The sequence below is a fragment of the Schistocerca piceifrons genome, chromosome 5, assembly GCF_021461385.2.
Source record: "Schistocerca piceifrons isolate TAMUIC-IGC-003096 chromosome 5, iqSchPice1.1, whole genome shotgun sequence".
NCBI classification, from domain to species: domain Eukaryota; kingdom Metazoa; phylum Arthropoda; class Insecta; order Orthoptera; family Acrididae; genus Schistocerca; species Schistocerca piceifrons.
Window position 1 is genome coordinate 662,909,929 of NC_060142.1, and position 22,395 is coordinate 662,932,323.

At 42.9% G+C, this 22,395-nt stretch overlaps 1 protein-coding gene across 2 annotated transcripts in view; it reads right to left on the reverse strand.

The window, feature by feature from the left end:
* The window catches only part of LOC124798502 (F-box only protein 33), an 80,800-nt gene that overhangs the window by 22,341 nt on the left and 36,064 nt on the right, over positions 1-22,395 (reverse strand). The gene's annotated exons all lie outside the window — the stretch shown is intronic.

Sequence of the window (22,395 nt, forward strand, 5' to 3'; positions counted from 1 at the left end):
GGGATGATTTTCGGAGCAGAGAATGAGCTGTAAGGATAACTTTCACCTGCAAAATTAAGAAAAGCTGTTGGTAGAGGGGAGGATCCAGATGGCTAGGCCACTGAAATGTTCAGCCGGTTCTTGAAACTTTGTTAGTAGACTTTCTTAGGGTAATTTACATCTCTCTTCAAGAGTGTCAGTTCAGTTCCTTCAGCATCACTAATTCTCTCCCATAGGTGACCACCCCTGCTGTCCTACTCTGTGTATGTTCAATATGCCCCCATCAGAACCTTTTGGTACAGGCCAACACACTTTAACAAGATTCTAGAATGGGTCGCACAAGTGATTTGTAAACAATCTCCTTTATACACTGATTGCACTTCCCCAGTATTTTACAAATAAACTGAAGTTGACCACCTGCTTTACCCACAACAGAGCCTTTGTGATCATTCCTTTTCATTTCTGTACAAAGTGTAACACCCAGGTATTTTTACGAGCTGGCCGATTCCGGCAGTGACTCATCGATATTGCAGTCATAAGATACTATTAATTTTTTCTAGTTCTGTGAAGAACACAATTTTACATCTCTGAACATTTAAGGCAAGTTGACAATCTTTGCACCACTTTCAAATCTTGTCAAGATCACACTGAATATCTACGCAGTTCCTCTCAGACAGTACTTCATTATCAATAACTGCGACATCCGCAGAAAGAACACTGTCCGCAAAGTCATTAATATGCAATATGAACAGCAACGGTCCCAAAACACTTCAGTGCAGCACACACAAAGTTGCTTCTACATCTGACGATGACTCTCCATCCAAGATAACATGCCATGTCCTCCCTACCAGAGATTCCTCAATCCAGTCACAAGTTTCACTTGATATCCCATATGATAGAGATTTTGACAATAAGCACAGGTGTGGTATTGAGCGAAATGCTTTACAGAAATCAAGAAATATTGTATTTACCTGACTGCCTTGGTCCATAGCTTTCAGTATGTCATGTGACGAAAGTGCGAGCTGGGCTTTACATGATAGACACTTTCAGAATCCACACTAGTTGGTGTGGAGGACAGCATCCTGTTCATGGTACCTCATTATGGTTTGTTGGTTGATTTAGGGGAGGGGACCAAACAGCGAGGTCATCAGTCCCATCGAATTAGGGAAGGATGGGGAAGGAAGTTGGCCATGCCCTTTCAAAGGAACCATCCTGCATTTGCCTGAAGCGATTTAGGGAAATCAGGATGGCCGGACGGGGGTTTGAGCAGTCGTCCTCCCAAATGCGAGTCCAGTGTGATAAATACTGTGTCACCTCACACAGTCCTCTTTATGGTTGAGCTCAGAATATGTTTTAAGATTCAACAACAAATCAATGTCAAAGACATGGAAGACATGGATGGCAGTTTTGTGGATCACTTCTACTGCCCTTATCATGGACGGGCATTATCTGTGCTTTTTTGCAATAACCTGACACGGTTTTTTGTTCGAGCAATCTACAACAGATTACTGTTGGAAGAGGAACTAACTCAGCTGCAAATTCAATATAGATCTGATAGGGATTCCATCAGGCCTTGGAATCTTGTTCAATTTTAACTATTTCAGCTGTTTCTAAACACCACTGACACTGTAATACTTATTGCATTCATCTTTTCAGTGGTATGAGGATTAAACTGCAGCAGTACTCTTGGGGTTTCCTTTGTAAAGGAAGATTTGAAGACAGAGTTAAGCATTCCAGTTTTTGCTTTGCTACTGTCAACTTCAGTTCCTCCCTAATTCGCTAAGGACTGGACACTAACTTCGGTGCCACTAACAGCCTGTACATACGACCAGAATTTCTTTGGCTTTTGTAGGAAAATCATTTGACAATATTCTGCTACAACAGTCACTTAAGGCTTCATGCAGTGCCTTCTTGGCTGCTGAATGTGTTTCATTCAGCATACATCTATCTATAGTCCTACGCTTTGTTTTCACCTAGTATACAGTAGTATCTGTCTGTTTAGAAGTTTCTTTACAGTGACTGTATACCATGAAAGGTCCCTCTCATTATGAATTGTTCTACTGGGTTTATAGCTATCCAGTGCGCGGTCAACTTTTCTTTTGAATCTGAACCATAGTTCCTCTACAAGATCCCGTCCTGTGCTGAATGTTTCAAGTTTCTCCTAGAGATGTGAAACTACTGATTTGATTTTGTATCTACTTTGCTGAATATATATGTGTTGTTTTAATTGCCCTTTGTACTTCGATAATCATTGTTGCCACAACCGTGTCATGATCACCAACAGCAGTTTTGACATGAACATCCTTGATGAGGATCCAATATATTTATATCATTAGAGGGGTTCCCAACTATCTGTTCTAGATAGTTTTCAGAGAAGGCATTTAGTAATCTGTAATTTTGACAATTGATTGTTGGATGATTAAAGTCTCCACCAATGACTACATCACGATACGAGTCTGGTGAGCAACAGAAGGATCAAATTATTTTATGTCATACCTGATACTGAGTCTTGCCCAATCAATCTTACATGCAGCTTCAATTTCTACCTCCGTCGATTTGAGTTTGTATCCTGCAACCAGTACACCACCCCCATTTCCCATTAGTCTATCCTTTAGATACACACTTAAATTTTCCCCAAAATATCACTGCTATCAGTTACAGGTTTCAACCAACTTTTTGTACGAAGTATTATGTGAGCTTCACTGCTTTTCAGGAATGCTTCAACTTCTGGCACTCCGTCATGAAACCTCAATATTTTAATTCTAAGCTATAATTATCTGCTGTTGATGGAGAGTAGCCTACTCTAAAACAAAAAATAAAAAAAATATCCTTGTGTGCACTACCTGGGCAGTATCCCCATTCAGGGGCACCCAACCATTCTCAACCTTATGATACAAGTCCAGGAAGTCACAGCCTAGCTTATCATACAACTTTCTAAGTCTCTGGTTCAGCTCTCCAACTCGACTCAAAACCAAAGGGCCATTCTCGGGTCAGTGCCGCAAAACTGTGAGCTTCATTGAAACTCCACGTGCAAGGCTGGTCTCCTCAACATCCTCTGTCAGTGGCTGGAATCAAACCTCTGAGCCCAGATGACATATCATTTGTTCCAAAATGCGCCACATACTGTAGTTGCTTGCACCCTGTTCCCTCAATGGGTGCCAGAATAGCATCTTCAACATGTTGAATGAGACCCCCCAGGCATACACACTGAGTGTACCTCGTGTCCTTTTCTGTGCCATCTCCCTAAGGGGTACCATCAATCACCGTATGTTTGACATGGCAACAACTAATAGCCCCCTATCCTCTTGCGTTTGCCTGGTCTTAACACCGGACAAAACGGGTTTCACCGAAACAGGTGAAGAGAATTCCACTGGCTCAGTTTCAGTGAAAGACAGCCCTTCAAACTTGTTGGTCAGAGGGATCAGTATAAACCCCGAGTCCTCCCTGGTTCCTGTCCACAATGTACAAGGCACCTAGATTACCACTGAAATGCAACTCACAATCAAGTTGACAAGTAATGACTGATCTCTTACTTTCTGTAGAAGAGGCAGGATCCACAGGAGAGCATAGTACTTGAGGTACCTTTGGTACCACAGGTACACAATTCTTGAGAGCTCTTCCAACCTACTGATTCACAGCAGCTGCCAATCATTTGACAGCACTTGGGGTGATTTCCAACTGCTTATGAACATCAACCAACTCATCCTGTGTTCGAGAACAGCATCCAGAGTGGAACTGCATTTTGGCTGGTGCAATGTATTACAGGACAGTGAACAAGAAACTTTAAACTATGCCTGCTGACTGTCTTTTATATCTGCAGCTCTAAAGAATTACTAGTTCCCTAAAAGAACATAAACAAATACACCAAATGAGATGTCCATTAAGGCAAGTGAAAAACCTGTGGTAAAAATTACTAATTTTTTAAATTTTTTGAGGTTAGTTATAGTTATTAACAGACTTAAAAATAAAGATAATTTATGATAACTGTAGATAATATATACTCCAACTTTACGGGAAAAGCACATGTAACAATGTTAGTTAGAATATCTGATACAGAAAATAAATCACAAACAATGATTCACTATGAATTAGATTAGCCACAGAATAATAGTAACTTCTGAAAATTCTCAAAAATGCACACACACAATGAAATCTGGTGTGATCTATTCTTTGGCAGTAACAGGGAATCACAGATGCTAATTTGCTTCGAAGTGAGTTATTTGTACTGGTAACTTAGTAAAAGTTAGTTTTGTAAGTGTCCACAAATTTTCAAAAATAACGTATTTCTCACATAATTATACAATGAAATTAGAGAACAACTGTTTTGAACACGGCTACGCCTACTGCCCTCAAGAAGGTTTATGTGCAAAGGTGATAATCTCGTTTGAATTGGAGAAGGTAACAAATGTGACACCTGGAAGAAAGTTTGCTACAGTCAGTGAACATTCATTTAAAAACTCAAGACAAGCAGTGTTCAGAGGCTACAAATATCTCTCTGCTAGGTGTTACATTGATCGCACCTTATCCATGTTATCAGAATAGATGTTTGGTATCGGTAACTCCCGTGTATCTTTTACACCAGTTCTGCATTAGTTGCTGCTGGTTACTGAACACTACATCCTCTACTAAACAGTAAATTTATGAGGTTGTGACATGAGGTTTTAGCTTAAATTGCCTACACAGCCACCTGTATCACCATCAGGTACCAATTGTGTCAGATCCACATCACAATGAGCAAGCCCTAAAATGGCATTCTGAGAAAACTGAATTTAAAACTTTGAAGGAAAATAGTATACTGAATTTTTTTACATAACTTTTTACACACTTTGCTTCCACCATTTGCCGATAGGTGGCGACAATGATAAGTAGCGGTCGAAAGAAAGATCGCAGACGTCAGGCAGTTAGCTTTGACCTCAGTCAACATAACCTCATTCAAACATTAGTCGATTTGTGTCTGCATCATAAAGTTGTTCTCGATTGAAAATGTCAGTTTACGAGCCTAATTCTCACCATTCGCAGGAGGTGTTACTGTTTTGTTTCAATATGAAGAAAACAGCAGCTGAGTCTCATTGAATATTCTCAAGTACATATGGTAAGAATACTACTAGTGAAAGAACGTGTCATGAATGGTTTCAATGGTCCAAGAATGGTGATTTTAACATCGTAGACCAGCATAGTGGTGGAAGAGAGAATGTTTTCGAAGATGCAGAATTGGACACATGGCTGAGAGAAGACTCGCGTCAAACTCAAGAAGAATTGGCACGATTAGTGAGAGTGACACAGCAAACCATTTCAAAACGTCGTAAGGCTATGGGCATGATTCAGAAAGAAGGAACTTGGGTCCCATGTGAGCTGAAACCACGAGATGTTGAACGGTGTTTGTGAACAGTTGCTTCAGAGGCAAAAACGGAAGGGATTGCTGCATTGCATTGTGACTGGGGATGAAAAATGGGCTCACTAGGATAACCCTAAACACAAAAAATCATGGAGATATCCCAGCCAGGCTTCCACGTCAATGGCCAAACCGAATATTCATGGGCTCCAAGATCATGCTCTGCATTTGGTGGGACCAGCTCGGCGTCGTGTGCAATGAGGTGTTAAAACCAAGTGAAACAATCACAAGTGCTTGTTATCGGATGCAATTAACGTGTTTGAGCAGAGCATTAAAGGACAAATGGCTGCAATACAGTGAGAGGCCAATAAAGTGATTTTGCTCCATGACAACACTCGACCCCACGTTGCAAAAGAGGTCAAAACGTACTTGGAAACGTTAAAATGGGAAATCCTACCCCACCCACCGTATTCTCCAGACACTGCTCCCTCTATCACCTGTTTAGATCAATGGCGCATGGCCTGGCTAACTAGCACTTCCGATCTCGTGAAGAAGTCAGAAATTGGATTGATTCATGGATCGATTCAAAAGATGAACAATTTTTTCGACGCGGGATTCGCACACTGCCCACAAGATGGGAGAAAGTAGTGGCCAGCGATGGAAAATACTTTGAATGATACATGTCTAACTAATTTGTTTCATTAAAGCCTCAAATTTTGGAGGGGGGGGGGGGGGGGGGGATGGAAGCAAAGTTGTACACCTTGTAAAATCCATCCACATGTAAAATTAATACTTCACATTATCTCTCAGTGCTGTTCAGTTTCTCTTTCTTCAGTTATTCATTTTGGATTTTATTTGGCATACAGTTGACACAGATGAGAGATGTACAATATAAACCAAGACTTTATTCTCTTAATATTGATGAACTGTAAACTATTAAATTTATCTTTGCTTGTTTGATGGATTATACACAATTTTATATTTTTCACTCTTTTTTAAACACATAAGTTAATAGAAAAAATATAAAACAGTAAAAGGAATGATTAATGCCAGTCACTTTTAGGGACATTTCTAATGCCTAAACATTTATTAAGAAGCTGCTAGTTGCTTGCATGTCATGTGATAAGTCTGACAACAAAATTTAAATTAATGATACACAAAATCACTGGATTTTTTTTTCCATAAGAAAAATGACTGTCTTGCTCTTTAATCATCTTCATTTGCATATATACCATGACAGAGTTCTAATGTTAGTAGAGATTTCCTTAGATCTCAGTACAACTGATGAATTGCTGGTGAGATTCATTGCATGAGACTGACTTCTTTTCCTACAAGACTTGGTGGAGAAAGATTGCCAACTCTCCCATTCCTTTTACAATCATAGCCTCACAGCTTCATCATTATCAACTGTTATATGGAACTGTATTCTGCTGTTATCTTTAGTGAATCCCAATCATTCCACATTTCTTCAATTGAAATGCCGATTTATCTACCGCGAGCTGTCGTAGTTGATTTTTTGATAGCAATTCGAAGTGTAAGTAGTAAGTCGAAACAGTAACAATAAAGGGCTTCTTTTTAACACATAGCAGAATCAGCTGCACTCAGTCACAGTCACAGAAACGTTCAATCCCTCTACATCAACATGCAATTCACAATTAAGTGCCTGGCAGAGGGTTTATACAACCACTTTCACGCCATTTCTCTACCGTTCCATTCTCAAATGGTGCACAGGAAAATGAGCACTTAAATCTTTCTTGAAAGGAGGCAAAAAATCAAAACGTGAATAGGTACCTGGAATGTTAGAACTCTGCTACAATCAGGAAAACTAGAAACCTTGAAAGGGAGATGGAAAAGAATCACATGGACCTCATAGGAGTTGCTGAGGTAAATGGAATGGACACGGAGAGTTGCAGTCAGATGAATGTGTGTTGTACTACTCAGGAGGAGAAGTAAAAGGAATGAATGGAGTAGGAATGATTATGACAAAGGAATAGGCTAAATGTGTGGAATAAGTGGACTACGCAAATGACCGGGTTATTGGTGTAAGGCTGAAAGGAGCACAAAAAGATTTACTGATTGTCCAGGTGTATATGCCAACTTCAGAACATGATGACCAAATTGTAGAGGAAATGTACAATGTAATAGAGAGAATAATGGACGAAAATAAAAAAAATGCTGCAAAATAGTAATGGGAGACTGGAATGCCATTGTGGGTAAAGGGAAAGTGGGGAACATAGTAGGCAGTCATGGTCTTGGAAAGAGAAATGATAGAGGTGAATGGCTAATTAAATTCTGCAGGGAAAGGCAGCTGATAGTGGCAAACACATGGTTCAAGAACCACAAGAGGAGGTTCTACACTTGGAAATCAGCAGGGGATAAATACAGAACCAAATCAATTTTATACTGGTAGAAGAAAGATACAGGAATGGAATCAAGAAGGTGCACACATTACCAGGTGCAGATATTAATAGTGACCACAACTTACTTATGGCAGAAATAGAAATAAGAATGAAAAAACTGAAGAAGGCAACCATGGTGAAGTGGGATCTAGAGGAGATAAGATCCAACAAAAAACAAATTACAGCAATGCTGTCTCGGGAGTTTCTAAACACATTACAAGGAACCACCTGATAATGCCAATGAGTACTGGCATATGCTAAAAGAAGGAATCATTAAAGCAGGACAGCAAAATATAGGGGGGGGGGGGGGGGAAACCATGGGTCACACAAGAAATGATTTCCAAGATGGAGGAGAGAAGGAAATTGAAAAACAAGAGCACTGAAGATGCAAGAAAGATATACCGAAGGTTAAATAATGAACTGCGAAGAGAAACAGAGCAGGCTAGAAAAAAATGGCCAAAAGAGGAATGTGATGAAATTGAAGAACTGGACAGGAAGGGAAGATATGACTTACTATACCACAGAGTAAAGACTATGACATGGGAACAAAACAGAGCAGGAAGTGCTACTATGGAAATTTTGAGTAAAGACGAAGAGTTAGTATACAAAGATCGTGACAATGTCCTCCAGAGATGGGAAGAATATCTAAAAGGGCTATATGACACAAATAGCAGACCAGAAACTCTGGAACTTGAATCACACAACAGTGTAAGTGATGACGAGAAAGGACCAACCATCATGTTGGAAAAAGTAAAGTCTGTCTGCCATGTTGTTGTTGTTGTTGTTGTTGTTGTTGTTGTTGTCGTCGTCTTCAGCCCTGCGACTGGTTTGACGCACCTCTCCATGCTGCTCTATCCTGTGCAAGCTTCTTCATCTCCCAGTACCTACTGCAGCCTACATCCTTCTGAATCTGCTTAGTGTATTCATCTCTTTGTCTCCCTCTACGATTTTTACCCTCCACGCTGTCCTCCAATACTAAATTGGTGATCCCTTGATGTCTCAGAACATGTCCTACCAACCGATCCCTTCTTCTAGTCAAGTTGTGCCACAAACTCCTCTTCTCCCCAATTCTATTCAATACCTCCTCATTAGTTATGTGATCTACCCATCTAATCTTTAGCATTCTTCTGCAGCACCACATTTCGAAAGCTTATATTCTCTTCTTGTCTAAACTATTTATCGTTCACGTTTCACTTCCATACATGGCTACACTCCATACAAATACTTTCAGAAACGACTTCCTGACATTTAAATCTATACTCGATGTTAACAAACTTTTCTTCTTCAGAAGCGCTTTCCTTGCCATTGCCAGTCTACATTTTATATCCTCTCTACTTCGACCATCATCAGTTATTTTGCTCCCCAAATAGCAAAACTCCTTTACTATTTTAAGCATCTCATTTCCTAATTAAATTCCCGCAGCATCACCCGATTTAATTCGACTACATTCCATTGTCCTCGTTTTGCTTTTGTTGATGTTCATCTTATACCCTCCTTTCAAGACACTGTCCATTCCATTCAACTGCTCTTCCAAGTCCTTGCTGTCTCTGACAGAATTACAATGTCATCGGCGAACTTCAGCCACGTTCATTGATGCAGAGCTTCAGTTTCAAAGACTGAACCAGTACTGTGCTTATAAAATGACATTACCATTAGATCACAAGAATTTACCAATTTTTTTGGCTCTAATGATGTATCAACTATCAGATTTTTTTATTATAGAGACTCAAGTTTAAGCTTCAATTAGAAGTGAACCAATAGGCTTATCGCAAAATAGATCATACCAATATTTTTCCAGCTTTATCCTGCATTAACCTATATGGAGCAATTTGGTTTGAATGTCAAATATATATATTTTTAATTTTAGATTTTAGTAAAGATTGTCCAGTTTTGGGTGTCTTTGCTAGGAACTGCTCTCTGTAAAACTACATAGCTTGAAATATATTTATATGTGGTGATCTGAACCTGGGTCTCCGCTTACTAGGCGAGATGGTCAATGATGCTAGCGTAGTCTGTGCAGCTGCTATGATCACAGTGTCTGGGTGGCTTAGTGGTCAGAGCATCTGCCTAATAAGCAGAAGACTCAGGTTTGCATCTTGATCCAGAACAGATTTTCAACTTTCCCCATTGATTTCAATCAATGCCAATGTTTGTAATTCCTTTGTGTCTTAATTCATAATAGCTGCTGGATCGAAATAGTCTGTTCTTTCACATGTTTATACACACAACTTTGGAAAGATACAGTAATTTATTGAGATAACTTACAGAATCTGTAGATGTGTCACTTTGTAACAAACAACCTCAAGTTTGATTCACGTAGTGCATCAGTACCCCGTGCCACCACTGGGAGCACCAGTGTAGTGCACAGATAAAATGGCTAATTTCACTGATACAGAGCACACTCATTGTGTGTTTTGGTTTTATAAAACCAACTCTGCAAAAGCTGTTCAGTGTAAATTTTGCAACAAATATGCTGAAGAATCTTCAAGTATGCCTAAGATTTGTTGAGGCTGGTTGTTCACGGCAACATGATAAATCACCAAGTCGGCTGTGAGTCATCAATTGTGTGGAACAGGTTAGGGAGAGCTTTGCCCACAGTTCACAGAAATCAAAGTGATGTATGTCTCTCAAGATTGGCATTCCACAAAAGACTGTTTGGCGAGTACTGCGTACACTTGAAACCATACAGTGTAAACAAAGTGTACGGCCCTTTCTTCTTCGTGGAGAAAACTGTCATTAATATTGTGTGTGTGGGTATGCTTGAAAACTTTTAATTCCACAGATAAATGAATATGACCAAGATGGGATGGTTTACTACCAGCAGAATGGTGCACCACCTCATTTCCTCACTGAAGTTCAAGGTTTCCACAACTTATTGCTTCCCAGGTCGGTGGATTGGCCGTGAATAGTCACGTCGCTCCCCAGACTTGACATCACCGAATTTCTTACTCTGCAGTTTTATGTGTATACTCCTACCCTAACAAACAATTTAGCCAACCTGAAAAATCAAATCTACACTGCCATTGCACAATTTATCCCAGATTTGCAGTAATGAGTGTGGGAAGAAATGGATTACTGATGAGATGTTTGCTGTATTACAGATGGTAGTCACATCGAACCAAAATGACAATTGACACTTTTATGTAAAACGTGAGGCTGTTTGCTTTAAAATGACCCATGTACTAATTCTGTAAGTTAAAATTTCTATATCATTCCAAAGTCGTAACGTCCTTGTTGACTCACACTGTATAATTAAGCTGAGATGGCCAATGATCTCTTCAGTGCAGATGCATACCAGGGAATCTGTGAAATGCCACAAGTAATGAGGATAAGGGGTAATGGGCACTACAACAGCAGTGTGTGGATAGGTTGGGTCTGATTGGGGGAGGGGGGACTTGCTAAGGTAGTCTGTGCAGTTACAATGACCACTGTGTCCAAACAGCTTAGTGGTCAGAGCATCTGCCAAGTAAGCAGGAGATCTGGGTCTGAATCCTGGTCCGGCACAAATTTTCAACTTTCTCCATTGAGCTCAATCAATGCCCGCTCTCAGCCAATGTCAGTAATTCCTTTGTGTCTGAAATATTGGTTTGGTTTTGTTTTGCTTTAGGGTGCAAAAAACAATTGGGGTCATACGAGCCCAAGTGAAAATTATAGAACATGAAACAGAGAGGAGTTAAACTACTATACGTCAATCCCAATTGACATAATAGTAGACAGCTAAAAACAGGCATGTGGGAAAGTGTCTTTAGATACCATACAGAAATGGAGGTCCAAAACTGAAAATTAAATTGCCTTCGCCACATTGCTTTGGCGGATAAAAAAGTAAAACGCAGTCAACAGCTTGTGTTGTGCTAAAATGGCTGGTAAATCAGGTGGCAAACCCAAGCTGGAACATAAGTGGTTAAAAAAAAAGGGCGTTCCATCAGAAAGAGGTGGACACTTAAAACTTGGGTGCAATGTGTACAAAGTGGTGGGGTAGCACCACTTAGCAAATAACAATGGCTAAAAAGGCAGTGCCCAATACACAGCTGAGTTTAAATAATCTCCTCCCAGTAGGATGGCAGAGAGGCAGTCACCCAAGCTGCTGGGAGAGGGTTACTAAGTCGGAGCTTATTCCCATGAAGAGAGGACCATTGGTGATGCCAAAGGGACACCACCTTCTGACAGAAGCAACACAGAAATCATCGGAGGGAATATAGGAACTCAGGGGCTGAGGTATGAGGACTGCAGCCTTGGCAGCAGTGTCAGCAGCCTCGTTCCCTGGCAGACCAACATGTCCAGGAACCCACAGAAACATCACAATGGCTCCACCAAGAGTGAGCAAGTGACAGTTTTCCTGGAACCGCTGCACTAACAGATGAGCGGTGTACAGCTCACATAGACTTTGAAGGGCGCTGAGTGAGTCTGAGCCGAGGACACAATTGAGAAGTCTGTGTCACCGGATATAATCCGTGGCCTGATACAGGGAGAAGAGCTCGGCTGTAAATACTGAGCAGTGTGCTGGAAGTCAATATCGAAAGACACGGGTGCCAATGATGAAGGCACACCCAACCCCAGGGGCAGTCCAAGAGCCATCGGTGTATATAAAGGTACTATCGCAAAGTTCCAAGCGAAGGTCATGAAACTGAATGCGATAGAGGCTGGAGTAGTGTCCTTAGGAAGCAAATGAAGGCCAAGGTTAACATGGGCCGCTTCATGAAGACAAGGTGGTGAAGCGTTCACACCCCTTGGAAAGCTGCAGGTAGTGTGAAGTTAAGCCACTGTAGCAAGTGCCGAAAGTGGACTCCAGGAGGTAACAGAAGAGGGATGCACGCATACTGCCAATGAAAGGAATCCTCAAAGGAGGAGGCATAGGATGGGTTGGCCATGCGTAGCAGACAAACGGCATGCATACCTACTGAGGAGAAAGTCACGGTGGGACAGTGGTAGTTCAGCAGCTTCAGCATACAGACTCTCAACCGGGCTAGTGTAAAAGGCACCCATGACCAAACGGATGCCACAATGGTGGATAGTGTTGAGACTGTGTAAGGCGGATGGACGTGCAGATGCATAAACAAAGCACCCATAGTCGAGTCTCGAACAGACAAGGGACCAGTACAAGCAATAGATGGCAAAATCATTCACAAAAATGGAGCCAGAGATGCGCGGCGGGAGACAGGCCATTATTAGGTTAATGGTGATAGCGAAGAGGATGATGCTCAGGACGGAACCCTGAGGCACACTGTTTTCCTGGATAAAGGTGTCCGACAAGGCAGAACCCACATACACCTTGAAAACTCTGTCTTTTAAAAATGCCTGAAGGAAACAGGGCAGGCGGCCACGGAAGGCCCACGTGTAAAGAGTACGGAGGATACCAGTTTTCCAGTAGGTGTCGTAGGCCTTCTCCAAATCTAAAAACATGGCTACAGTCTGGGATTTCCGCAGAAAACCATTCATGACATAGGCAACCAAAGTAACGAAATGGTCAACTAAGAATGCCACACACTAAATCCACACTGTGCAGTTGTCAGTAAATTGTGAGACTTGAGCCACCACACCAGCCGGGCATGAATCATACATTCCATCACCTTGCAAACGCTGTTGTTAGAGAGATGGGCGGTAGCTAGAAGGAAGGTTTTTGTCCTTACTGGGCTTAGGTATGGGTATGACAGTGCCTTCACACCAGCATCCGGGAAATGTGCCCTCTGCCCAGATGCAGTTGTATGTGTTAAGCAGTAAGTGCCTGCTGCAAGAGAAAGGTGCTGCAACATCTGAATGTGGATGGTGTCTGGCTCTGTGGCGGAGGATTGGGATGAACTGAGAGCATGATCTAGCTCCCTCATAGTAAAGGCGGCACTGTAGCATTCATGATTCAGAGAAGAGAAAGATATCGCCCGAGCTCCTCCACTCATTTCCGATTGAGGAAGGCAGGGTGGTAGTGGGAAGAGCTCGAAACTTCCACAAAATGGCGGCCCCAGGTGTTGAAAACTGCAATAGTGTTCACGATGACATTGTCTGCTACTGTCAGGCCGAAAATTGGGGAATGGATCTTGGTCCCAGAGAGTCATCAGACATGACAGAGGGAGGGGTGGAACTGTTAAAAGAACTAGTGAATGAACTCCAGCTAGCTCTTTTGCTATATCGAAGAATGCGACGACACTTTGCATGCATCTGTTTATAATGAATGCAGTTTACCATTGTAGGATGCCAGTTAAAAATGCGGAGAGCATGTCTCTGTGCATGAATTGTGTCGCGGCATGCCTCAGTCCACCAAGAGACTGGGACATGACGTGGTAAAGAGAAACAGCACGGAACGGAAGATTCTGCAGCAGTAAGGATAACATTTGTGAGATATTCCACCTGATCTTTACAACTGGGTAAATCTTGTTCTTCAAAGATCGCCAGGGAGGAGTAAAGCTCCCAGTCAGCCTTAGTAAGCTGCCATTTGGACGTACACGCAGATGGGGTAGGAGTCAGCAAATGGATAGCACACAAGAAATGGTCGATCGAGTAGGTGTCTGAAAGAACAGACCACTCAAGACGATGGGCAAGCTGGGCAGTGCAGAAGGATAGGTCCAAATGCGAATAGGTGTGTGACGAATTGGAAAAGAAAGTGGGTGCTCCAGTGTTAAGACAGAAGATGTTAAGTTGGTTAAGGCGGTCGGCCAAGACAGCACCTCTGACATGTCCTGGAAGAACTCCAAAGGGGATGATGCGCATTAAAGTCACCAATGACGGAGGGACATAAATGGTACAGAGGGAAAAAGTCAGGTGGGGAAGGAAATGGTGAACTGTAACAACTTGAAGATGGATAGTCAGGGAGATGGGTTGACTATGAATGTCATCCCGTATGAGCAGCATGATGCCCCCATGAGATGGAATTCTGACCTCAGGGGGAAGGTCAAAACAAATCGGTAAGAAATGTGAAAGCTCAAAGCAGTTGTGAGGGCGCAATTTTGTTTTCTGAAGGCAGAGTACAAGGGGATGCTGCGATGCTAAAAGCAGCCATAAATCCTCTTTGTGGGACTAAATGCCGCAAATGTTCCATTGGAGGAGAGTGTCAGCTGGTGAAGAGTCCCTACTATAGGGCACAGAAGTATGAGGATCCTGCTCCATGGGGTCCACAGACACATTGGCTTGCCTGTGCAGTTGATCTGTGGAGTCCAATGCTGAGAAATGGTTGGTAGTGCACACTGGTGACATGGAGGCCGAAGAGGATCTTCTAGTTGGCAAGGGAGAAGACTGTTTGCCTTTGGTGGACTTCTTCTCTAACCGGAAAGGATCGAAGCACTCGGGTGTTGTTTGGCTGGAGGGATGGAGGAAGTCTTCCAGGAAATACTCCTTCTGTCCTTTCCGGCCTACCGGTTGTGTAGCTGGTGGCTTCGCCCCTTGAGGCGAGAGTTTGATGGCTTGTTGCACAGCTGGACAGGGGGATGGTGATGCTACTTTGACACTGGGCAATTTCACAACCTCAGAGCTGAATTAGAGGTAGCATGTCTGTGTGGCCATGTCCTCCTTGGAGTGAGGAGTAGCAAAAACAGAACTATAGGTGCCAGACGGGAGAACACAGGGTTTGCGACTAGCCAGAAACTTGCGAGCTACTTAGTAAGGCATTTTTTTCTTTACCCAGATCTTTAAGACAGCCCGCTCATCATGATACACAGGACGATCCCGAGAGGAGGCAGCATGGCCACAATTGCAGTTGATACAGTGGGGAGAAAGAGGCGGACAATCACCCTCGTGTGCATCCCTACCATAGGTTACACATTTGGCTGGGTGTCAACATGACGTTCTAGTGTGTGGTGGTTAAAACCATGACACTGATAGCAGCACATCGAGTTCGGAATGTACAGCTGGACTGTGATAATTTTATAGCCTGCTTTGATCTTGGATGGAAGCACCACTCTCTCAAAGGCAAGAAAAAGAGTGTGGGTGGGCACTAAGGAGGAATCTACCTTTTTCATTACACGATGGATGGCCATGACACCCTGATCAGAGAGGTAAGATTGGATTTCGGCCTCAGACAGTGGAGCAGTCTGGTGTAAATAACACCATGGGAAGAATTCAAAGTTCCATGAGCCTTGACATGAACAGGTTGGCCATGGAGAAGCGAGGCAGCAAGCAGTTGTTGTGCTTTAGTATCAGAAGAAGTCTCCAAAAGCAAAGTGCCATTCCGTAAATGAGAGGAGGATTTCACAGGGCCGGCAATTGCATCAACACCTTTCTGAATAATAAACGGATTTACCGTGGCAAAGGACTGACCTCCTTCAGTTCGTGAGACTACAAGGAACCATGGAGCAGCAGGAAGGGTCTTTGAATCATTAGCCTTATTACATTTACATTTCATAGAATTGGATTGAGAAGATGATTGACTCGTTGCGAGAAAATCCCCATGATTGCCAGTGTCTCCGGTGGCGTGCTCCTTCCAACTGGGAGCCTCCTTCACAAGGGGGCGCACCCACCTTAGGTGATTGTCCACACCTCCCAAACACCAGACAGAGGGACCAGTCTGCAATTTGGGAAGGTTGCAGCTCAGGCAATCACCCCTCCATGGGCCTGGCCTGTACCAGAGGGTACATGCAAACCCTACCTGTCAACCTGGGGTTGGGAATAATGTATTACCCAGTCACCTGTTACGCGTCTGACGCATGGGCCGGCCGTCAGGAACGCGCAGGGAGGAGGAAGAAAAAGAGGAACCTCAAACGCCAAAGCAAAGGAACGAGAGGAGAAGGGAAACAAAGCAAGGAAAAGGGAGCCAAAAACAAAGGTGAGACTGTTCTTATGTCGGCGACAGACATTGCAGAACATTCCCAACAACACCCCAGACATGTTCCCCAAGGGAGGGGAAAATGCTATCAAGAGGATAGACATGGAGTGCAGAAGGGAAAAAATGCTACAAAGGCTGGAGCCCCGTGGCAGTCAAGAATGAACCAGTCAAAGAGTGGCGAGCTCCCTGGGGGATGTCTGAAATATGTTTCTCCAGTGTTAATGAAAGTTTAATGGTTTACAGGCGTATTGGTAGTGGAAATCTCATGTTACAGTATTTTTCAATAACCCAAAAACAAGTTCTGATTTTTCTAAAGTCACTTTTTCTTAGCCCAGGAGAAACATGTAACAGAAAGCGTAGGTTTGTTTTGAAGGACTATTTCACAGAATCAGGTGCTATGCTGCCACTATCAGGTATAAGAGTTGTGGCTCGGAAAGAACACAGCATTGTTTTAACTTTCACACTTAATGCTTTTTGTAATACAAAAAAATCCATCTTCCAACACCTTTTCTCAAGAGGGCTTTGAACTTTCAACACCAGGTTTAAAAATGGTTTGCTCCCCATTTAGAAACATCATACTGTACTATTTTTACAAGAGCTATTTATATTATTTTCACATTTTTAAACTAATTGCATCTACCAGTATTCTTCATCTGAAAAACTGAAAAGTTTCGTAGAATCGGAAAAGTGTCATTCATGCAGAGTATGACTGGTTCATTATGAAGGACATTTCCAGACAGTTCACTTTAAGGTGGAAGTTTTTCATTGTGAGGAGTACCCTATTCATGCAAAAATCTTTGGTAGTTCTTTGTGTTGTGCACAAAGTGAAATCATTAACTTCAGTTTTGGATGTCCTGGGGAAAAACACTGTTTCTTTCATGACGTGGGTGAGGTTTTTCCATCATTCGCCTTTGAAGTAGCTCCTATTCTCTTCACTGATGATAACAATACTTCAAGACTATGTGCCACTTTCTGGTACACAGGACACATACTGTCGCTCTAATTTTCCCCCTTACTTTGAACAAAAGAAATAGCTTGAAAATAATTGTAAGTTCACCAGCTGATGATGATTTCGGAGGCATCTTGATGCGACATAATTACTGCAATGTAGACAATCAGATATTAGCAATAGCATACAGACAAAGCAAGGTCATAGGTATTGTTTCCAGCCACCTGGGGTAGGCTACAGTACACAGCAATGCTGCACTCAAATTCACAATCTTGCATGTTGCTAATGGCACAATCCAACAAGCAAACGACAGCTGTTTAATGTTACTCTTCATAAAATCTATACCAGTCTGTATAGCCACAGTGGTTGCAGCTTCTTAAAACAATGAACAAGATCTTCAAAACAAACCCACAGTTTCCACTGCCAGGATACTTTTATCCTGGACTTTCACAAAATCATCAGAACTTTATTTTGGGGTGACAAAAATTCTCTAACTTGACATTTCCACAACCAATACATGTGCCCATAACCTATTAATAATTTCATTAACATCGCATAAATATATTTCAAGCTATATAGTTTTAAAGTGAACAGTTCCTAGTGAAGACACGCAAAACCAGACAACCCTTACCACAATCTAATATATATTCAGCTTTGAAACCAAACTGCTCCATACAGGCTAACACAGAACAAAACAAGAAAAATATTTTTATATTTCCTTTTTCTGATAGGCCTATTGGTTCACTTTTAATTAAAGCCTAAACTTAGCTCCTTAATAAAAAAATCCTTTAATAGTGAAGTATATACATATGCATAAATCAAACTGCCTACCACCTCTTCCAATCAAGATTACAAATGGAAAGGATGGATTGCTGCTTGCCAAATAGAGGGGATGTTGAGTCATAGATAGGCACAATGAAAAAATTAGAAGTATACAAACCTTTGGACAAGATATTCCTCAGGAGTGGAATTCTCACAAATTCAAACAAAAACAACAGCAGGAGCAATAGTACCACCACCAGACAAGAACAACTCTCGTATGTAGCTATTGCCTCCGGGCACTATGGCCCATCTACATCTACATCTACATCGATACTCCGCAAGCCACCCAACGGTGTGTGGCGGAGGGCACTTTACGTGCCACTGTCATTACCTGTTCCAGTCGCGTATGGTTCGCGGGAAGAACGACTGTCTGAAAGCCTCCGTGCGCGCTCTAATCTCTCTAATTTTACATTCGTGATCTCCTCGGGAAGTATAAGTAGGGGGAAGCAATATATTCGATACCTCATCCAGAAACGCACCCTCTCGAAACCTGGCGAGCAAGCTACAACGCGATGCAGAGCGCCTCTCTTGCAGAGTCTGCCACAAACCTTTGGACAAGATATTCCTCAGGAGTGGAATTCTCACAAATTCAAACAAAAACAACAGCAGGAGCAATAGTACCACCACCAGACAAGAACAACTCTCGTATGTAGCTATTGCCTCCGGGCACTATGGCCCATCTACATCTACATCTACATCTACATTGATACTCCGCAAGCCACCCAACGGTGTGTGGCGGAGGGCACTTTACGTGCCACTGTCATTACCTCCCTTTCCTGTTCCAGTCGCGTATGGTTCGCGGGAAGAACGACTGTCTGAAAGCCTCCGTGCGCGCTCTAATCTCTCTAATTTTACATTCGTGATCTCCTCGGGAAGTATAAGTAGGGGGAAGCAATATATTCGATACCTCATCCAGAAACGCACCCTCTCGAAACCTGGCGAGCAAGCTACAACGCGATGCAGAGCGCCTCTCTTGCAGAGTCTGCCACTTGAGTTCATTAAACATCTCCGTAACGCTATCACGGTTACCAAATAACCCAGTGACGAAATGCGCCGCTCTTCTTTGGATCTTCTCTATCTCCTCCGTCAACCCGACCTGGTACGGATCCCACACTGATGAGCAATACTCAAGTATAGGTCGAACGAGTGTTTTGTAAGCCACCTCCTTTGTTGATGGACTACATTTTCTAAGCACTCTCCCAATGAATCTCAACCTGGTACCCGCCTTACCAACAATTAGTTTTATATGATCATTCCACTTCAAATCGTTCCGTACGCATACTCCCAGATATTTTACAGAAGTAACTGCTACCAGTGTTTGTTCCGCTATCATATAATCATACAATAAAGGATCCTTCTTTCTATGTATTCGCAATACATTACATTTGTCTATGTTAAGGGTCAGTTGCCACTCCCTGCACCAAGTGCCTATCCGCTGCAGATCTTCCTGTATTTCGTTACAATTTTCTAATGCAGCAACTTCTCCGTATACTACAGCATCATCCGCGAAAAGCCGCATGGAACTTCCGACACTATCTACTAAGTCATTTATATATATTGTGAAAAGCAATGGTCCCATAACACTCCCCTGTGGCACGCCAGAGGTTACTTTAACGTCTGTAGACGTCTGTCCATTGATAACAACATGCTGTGTTCTGTTTGCTAAAAACTCTTCAATCCAGCCACACAGCTGATCCGATATTCCGTAGGCTCTTACTTTGTTTATCAGGCGACAGTGCGGAACTGTATCGAACGCCTTCCGGAAGTCAAGAAAAATAGCATCTACCTGGGAGCCTGTATCTAATATTTTCTGGGTCTCATGAACAAATAAGGCGAGTTGGGTCTCACACGATCGCTGTTTCCGGAATCCATGTTGATTCCTACATAATAGATTCTGGGTTTCCAGAAATGACATGATACGCGAGCAAAAAACATGTTCTAAAATTCTACAGGAGATCGACGTAAGAGATATAGGTCTATAGTTTTGCGCATCTGCTCGACGACCCTTCTTGAAGACTGGGACTATCTGTGCTCTTTTCCAATCATTTGGAACCCTCCGTTCCTCTAGAGACTTGCGGTACACGGCTGTTAGAAGGGGGGCAAGTTCTTTCGCGTACTCTGTGTAGAATCGAATTGGTATCCCGTCAGGTCCAGTGGACTTTCCTCTATTGAGTGATTCCAGTTGCTTTTCTATTCCTTGGACACTTATTTCGATGTCAGCCATTTTTTCGTTTGTGCGAGGATTTAGAGAAGGAACTGCAGTGCGGTCTTCCTCTGTGAAACAGCTTTGGAAAAAGGTGTTTAGTATTTCAGCTTTACGCGTGTCATCCTCTGTTTCAATGCCATCATCATCCCGTAGTGTCTGGATATGCTGTTTCGAGCCACTTACTGATTTAACGTAAGACCAGAACTTCCTAGGATTTTCTGTCAAGTCGGTACATAGAATTTTACTTTCGAATTCAATGAACGCTTCACGCATAGCCCTCCTTACGCTAACTTTGACATCGTTTAGCTTCAGTTTGTCTGAGAGGTTTTGGCTGCGTTTAAACTTGGAGTGGAGCTCTCTTTGCTTTCGCAGTAGTTTCCTAACTTTGTTGTTGTACCACGGTGGGTTTTTCCCGTCCCTCACAGTTTTACTCGGCACGTACCTGTCTAAAACGCATTTTACGATTGCCTTGAACTTTTTCCATAAACACTCAACATTGTCAGTGTCGGAACAGAAATTTTCGTTTTGATCTGTTAGGTAGTCTGAAATCTGCCTTCTATTACTCTTGCTAAACAGATAAACCTTCCTCCCATTTTTTATATTCCTATTAACTTCCATATTCAGGGATGCTGCAACGGCCTTATGATCACTGATTCCCTGTTCTGTACATACATATTCGAAAAGTTCGGGTCTGTTTGTTATCAGTAGGTCCAAGATGTTATCTCCACGAGTCGGTTCTCTGTTTAATTGCTCGAGGTAATTTTCGGATAGTGCACTCAGTATAATGTCACTCGATGCTCTGTCCCTACCACCCGTCCTAAACATCTGAGTGTCCCAGTCTATATCTGGTAAATTGAAATCTCCACCTAAGACTATAACATGCTGAGAAAATTTATGTGAAATGTATTCCAAATTTTCTCTCAGTTGTTCTGCCACTAATGCTGCTGAGTCGGGAGGTCGGTAAAAGGAGCCAATTATTAACCTAGTTCGGTTGTTTAGTGTAACCTCCACCCATAATAATTCACAGGAACTATCCACTTCTACTTCACTACAGGATAAACTACTACTAACAGCGATGAACACTCCACCACCGGTTGCATGCAATCTATCCTTTCTAAACACCGTGTGTACCTTTGTAAAAATTTCGGCAGAATTTATCTCTGGCTTAAGCCAGCTTTCTGTACCTATAACGATTTCAGCTTCGGTGCTTTCTATCAGCGCTTGAAGTTCCGGTACTTTACCAACGCAGCTTCGACAGTTGACAATTACAATACCGATTGCTGCTTGGTCCCCGCATGTCCTGACTTTGCCCCGCACCCGTTGAGGCTGTTGCCCTTTCTGTACTTGCCCAAGGCCATCTAACCTAAAAAACCGCCCAGCCCACGCCACACAACCCCTGCTACCCGTGTAGCCGCTTGTTGCGTGTAGTGGACTCCTGACCTATCCAGCGGAACCCGAAACCCCACCACCCTATGGCGCAAGTCGAGGAATCTGCAGCCCACACGGTCGCAGAACCGTCTCAGCCTCTGATTCAGACCCTCCACTCGGCACTGTACCAAAGGTCCGCAGTCAGTCCTGTCGACGATGCTGCAGATGGTGAGCTCTGCTTTCATCCCGCTAGCGAGACTGGCAGTCTTCACCAAATCAGATAGCCGCCGGAAGCCAGAGAGGATTTCCTCCGATCCATAGCGACACACATCATTGGTGCCGACATGAGCGACCACCTGCAGATGGGTGCACCCTGTACCCTTCATGGCATCCGGAAGGACCCTTTCCACATCTGGAATGACTCCCCCCGGTATGCACACGGAGTGCACATTGGTTTTCTTCCCCTCTCTTGCTGCCATTTCCCTAAGGGGCCCCATTACGCGCCTGACGTTGGAGCTCCCAACTACCAGTAAGCCCACCCTCTGCGACTGCCCGGATCTTGCAGACTGAGGGGCAACCTCTGGAACAGGACAA